Below are 5,270 nucleotides of genomic sequence, written 5' to 3'. Positions count from 1 at the left end.
CAAGCGCTGGAAAAGCCAAAGGGAAAATGGTAGGATTTTACCATTCATGATGCTGACAGAGTAATTTCTAAACAGAGTATTTAGTATTTTAAAAGAAATAAGATGTGACTTTAGTGTTTATTTTTGGAATTGTTGGCACATATTGAAATGTAACAATTTCTTCATTGGCAGTATTTTACAGCAAAACAGGAAGAATTCAACTGTCCCCCCTGGATTCTTTATCCCTAGCCTAGGTTTAAACATTGTAAATAATCTTTGAAAAGCTAACAGCCGCATTTGTTGGAATAGCACTTTCAGTGACTTGAATGACCTATTATTTATTTATTTATTGTCTTTTGTCTTTTTAGGGCCGCACTCACGGCACATGGAAGTTCCCAGGCTAGGGGTCGAATCGGAGCTGTAGCCACCGGCCTACGTCAGAGCCACAGCAACATGGGATCCAAGCCGCATCTGCAACCTACACCTCAGCCCATGGCAATGCCAGATCCTTAACCCACTGAGGGAGGACAGGGATCAAACCCTCAACTTCCTGGTTCCAATTCGGATTTGTTTCCGCGGCGCCACAATGGGAACTCCTATTTGTTTATTTTTAAATTTTAATTTTTCCTTGTTTTTTGTTTGTTTTTGGCCGTACCCACAGCATACTGAAGATCCCAGGCCCGGACTGACTCTGAGTCACAGCTGTGGCAACGCCAGACCCTTAACCTACTGTAGCACAGTGGGAACTTCTGAATGACCTATTTTAAGAGCAACTCACCCTCCAAGCTACTTTTCCACTTAGAATGTTTCCACTGTTCATACCATACCCCATGCTGTTTTCCAAAGGATGGTTTGTTTCCGAGTGCAGAAACCTACTTAATCTACTTTGGTTTAATTTCCTTACAGGTAAAGTAGATATTTCTTTTCTATATCTATGGTTGGTTCTTCTTATAGCCAACCATCAGTGGTCAGGTATATGCTGTGACATATTGGTGAGGAGAGATTAAAGCCATCCTATAAAGGCGAGGTGGTGATACTATATTGCTTTCCTTTATGGCAGGGCAGGATCATTATAATCTAATGGGCTAGGAAAGCGAAAAAGGCCTGTATACGCGATCAGCTGGTCTTTCCATGAGGTATGTATATGGAAGCTGTCCTGCGACTTGAGGAGGTAGCTTCTGCCTGTAGGGTTCAGAGCCTGCCTTTTGTAGCTCTGTCACATGCCTTTGGTTAAAGTTAGTTTCACCCATGATTGCCAATCTCCAGGTCGGTTCACTGGGTGCTGCTACTTCTCAGAATTCCATGACTGAGTCAGGAGCCGTGTTTGTTATTTACTGATAGGTATTTCTTCTGCCTGTTCTGCTTACCACATCATCGTACCAGGCCTTGACCTTAGTGACCTCCTCTGGAAAATCAAACATACCTAGAAGCTGCCCAGGCTTAGGTCTGATAACACCATCAGTTGCTCTTTGGGACGTCGTGGAGCAGAGCGTGGAAGGTGATTTGAATGAGAAGGAAGCATAATCACTCATCAAGTCCAAAAAAAATTTATTTTTTAAGGAGAAAACAAGAATCCAGAGAAGTGAAGGGGTTTGATCAAGGTCTCCTCTTCTAGGAAGCCTTTCTGGACTTCCCAAGGTGGTCCTGTGCTTCCCAGCTATTTGCAAGGGCCCTCTGAGTTCCTCCACATCTCTCCCCGCCTTTGCTAAAGTGACTTCCTGGTGGTATTTGTCGCTGGGCTGAGTCACACTTGTCCACAAGACCCAGGACATTTTACATGCTCAAGAACAGTTGTTGAGTGGTTGAGTCTCTCACATGCCGTCTACCAGGTACAAGAGATGTGAGGTTAGGCTCATGGAGGTGAAGGAGCAACTCCGGCAGAGCCAAAGCGCCTCTTGGTAGCAGATCCGAGTCCGTAGGCTGAGCCAAAGATTAAGCTGAGAAGCACAGGCAAGCAAGGGAAGATGAGAAAGTGAAATGGATCCAGGCCAGAAAGAAGGTAGTGAACCTGTTTCCATTTCCCTACTTGCAGATGCCTTTGATTGATTGATTGATTTGGTAACTTGAGGTCAGGCGTCTGCTACGGGCCAGAAGCTATTTTCAGCATTGGAGATACAAGAGCGAAGATAACAGAGTCCCTCTTATATTTCCAGTGGAAGAGAGACATGAGATACATATCAAATGACAAACACTGATGACATCAGAGAGTGGTAAATGCTGGGATGAATAGCAGGGGAAATAAACAATCACCGATAAGCAAAGGAGGTCTCTCTGAGCAAAGACCTGAGCAAAGTGAGGGATCAAGGCCACGAGGATATTGCAGGATAGCATTTCAGAGTCAGTGCAAAGATCCTGAGGCGGGCTTGGTGCGTGTGAGAAACCAGGCGGCCAGAAGGTTAAGGCATCTTGAGGGAGGAGAAAAGAGAGGAAGAAACTTACCCCACTCTAGTGAAATAGTGTCTTTTCCAGCACCAAAGTCTTCTGATGGGTGACCCTCTGACGACACAGGCCAGTTCCAGTAAGAAATGCACCGCCCAACACTGAAAGCAGAATTTACCCCTCAAGACTGTCCTCCCTCTAGGACGAGGGGTCTCACCTGAGGTCAACAGGCCCCCCGAGGAGTCACAGTCAGGCTTCAGGTTGTCAATTAACCTCCCAAATCTGTGCCTCCCTCCAGAACGCTTTTCTGCAGAGAACGTCTTAGATGGACTCGACACGCACCTGCCTGCCGGGCCAGGGAGGAAGGCAGAACGAACGAGATCAGGTGTGAGGACTCAGCATCGTCTGGTTCGCCTGTTAAACCGGGACATGTGCTTCGCGTCCAGCAGAGGAGTAGGTTCTCTCCCATTTGTCTTGACAGAGTCTTGGCTTTCGTCTTTCATTTCCCCGCTCTGGTAGAGACACCGGGCCAGAGAAATCCTTCTCCGCCTGAAGAAAACCAACAGTGCAAAGGTGTTGGCAAGTGGTGGGTAATGTTCAGTGCTGGGGGGTCCCTGGAGGATAGGGAGGACTGCGGCGCACGCAAGGGCGGGTTCCTTCCGAAGGGGCAGTCGTGACCCTGCTTCAGCGGATCACCGCCTTGAGGGAATGGGGCCCCGTGTGCACAGATCTTAGGGCTGGTTAAGAGAAAGCAAAGTTCTGGATCTCTTGGGGGGTGAATTCTCCAGATTTTTCATTTGATTCACATTTTTTTCTTAGAATCCTGGTAGATCAACCAAAACACACAGGTGTGTGTGTGTGTGTGTGTTGCTGTGAGCTGCGGCATAGGTCAAAGATGAGGCTCCGATCTGGCATTGCTGTGGCTGTGGTGTAGGTCGGCAGCTGTAGCTCCGATTGGACCCCTAGCCTGGGAACCTCTATATGCCATGGGTGTGGCCCTAAAAAGCAAATAAAATAAAACAATAAAATAAAAGCTAAATTAAAGCTAACAAGCAGCTCTGGGGCAGTGACCAGAAGGTGACTGTTGGGTTTCACCCGGGCCAAGATATGATAATCCTATGCAAATTCAAGTTCAAATACAAACACATGTCCTCATGAAGCTTACGTTCTGGGGGAGAAAGATAGGACCCATGATAAAACATAAACTAGGTTAGACAGTGATTAAGCGTAAGGGGAAAAAACCAGAGCGGAGGAAAGAGAAGGGGTGGGGGGAGAGGGTGGATTCTGAATAGGGTGATCAAGCAAGTCTCACTAAGAAGGTGACACTAAATAAAGATGTGGGGAAGTGAGGACGCAAAGCATGCGGATTACCTGGAGGAAGAGCCTCACAGGTAGAGGAGACAGCAAAGACAGCGGTTCCAAAGAAGGAGCAGGGGGAGGCTTCTTCAAATAGCAAGGAGCCCGCTGTGACTTGGACTTTGTGATCAAGGAACAAAGCAAGAGGAGAGATCCGAGAGGAGAACAGGACCAGACCTTCTAGGGTCTTGCCAGACCCACATCTTGCTACCCTGAAAAAGAGCTGCTTTCATTTCTTCACTTTCTGTCATGTCCACATGTATAATATTATAATGTCCAAATCAGAGTGTAGATACAATTTCATATCCTACTTATTTTCACCTAACATGATCCCATAAACATTCACCTAAGTGGTTCCCATATGTGTTTCTTGGGGCCAATAAAATGCTGGGCATTGCCGAGAAATATTTCAGAAACAAACAGAAGTCAAAAATCCTGCTTTGATACAAACTTGTCCCCCCTTAGCTGGTATTGTGCTTAATGTAATCTTTGTGGACACTGATTCTCTGTGGAGCTGACTGAGCTGGGCCCTGAATGATGAGCATCTGCCCTGCACTCAGTCTGGGGAAGGGCGTTCCAGGAAGAGGGCGGGGCATGTGCAAAGGTCCAGGGGAAAGCACTTTAAGAAGGGAGAGTCATTTCAACTGCCAACCAAATAGAAATTATTTTATTTTTGGCTTTTTAGGGCCTGCAGCATGTGGAGGTTCCCAGGCTAGGGGTCTAATCAGAGCTACAGCTGCCGGCCTACACCACAGCCACACCACATCCCAGCCGAGTCTGTGACCTACACCACAGCTCATAGCAACACGGGATCCTTGACCCCCTGAGGGAGGCCAGGGATCAAACCTGCAACCTCATGGTTCCTAGTCAGATTCGTTTCCGCTGTGCCACACCGGGAACACATTTTATTCTTGTAAAATTTTAAAAATATCTTTTGGAGTTCTCTGGTGGCCTAGTGGTTAAGGATCCAGTGTGGTCACTGCTGTGGCCCTGGGTCACTGCTGTGGCGTGAGTTTGATTCCTGGCCTCAAAAAAAAACACCCCAAACTTTTAAAACACAGAAAAGTGCGTACACCCTTCCTCTGGGCTTCTCTAGCTCGGAAGGAGAAGATGCATGGAATAATTGAGCGTGCAGGGAACCCAGGTAGATGTAGTGGTTCTTAAAGGTTCGGGGCCTCAGACTACACACAAACCCCACAGGGAATCTTAGTTGTTCGTTCACCCCCGTTCCTCGCCAAAAACCAGAGCCCCGTCCCTTAATTTTATAGAAAATATCCAGCGTCCAAGGGTGGTAAATGACTTACGCAAAATTATCCAGCTCCTTTACAGAGGGTTTTGACTAGGGATGGATAAGCTCTGCCCTCCAAGTCAGACTCCAAGAAACAAAACACTTGATTCCGTGCACGCGACTCCATCCTGGACAAAACTCTTCGTTAGCTGGGAAATGCTACTTTTCCCGTCCCTTCTGGCTAACCTGCCTATCATTTGCATAGTTCCTTACTCAAAGCAGGAAAATTATTGAGAAAAACCATTTGTTGAGGACTCCCGGCCAAGAG

General features: G+C 47.0%; 1 long non-coding RNA gene across 1 annotated transcript; it reads right to left on the bottom strand.

Moving 5' to 3' along the window:
- Positions 1 to 2,235: 2,235 nt before the first annotated feature.
- LOC125131844 (uncharacterized) lies at positions 2,236 to 5,270 on the bottom strand. The gene is made up of 3 exons (XR_007136035.1): positions 5,019 to 5,270; positions 2,701 to 2,907; positions 2,236 to 2,519 (listed from the first exon to the last, which is right to left on the bottom strand). It is a non-coding gene; the product is annotated as an uncharacterized LOC125131844 (long non-coding RNA).

This window comes from Phacochoerus africanus, chromosome 7 (assembly GCF_016906955.1).
Source record: "Phacochoerus africanus isolate WHEZ1 chromosome 7, ROS_Pafr_v1, whole genome shotgun sequence".
In the NCBI taxonomy this organism is placed as follows: Eukaryota; Metazoa; Chordata; class Mammalia; order Artiodactyla; family Suidae; genus Phacochoerus; species Phacochoerus africanus.
Note: the sequence above shows the minus strand (reverse complement) of the source record. Positions and strands in the feature narration are given on the sequence as shown.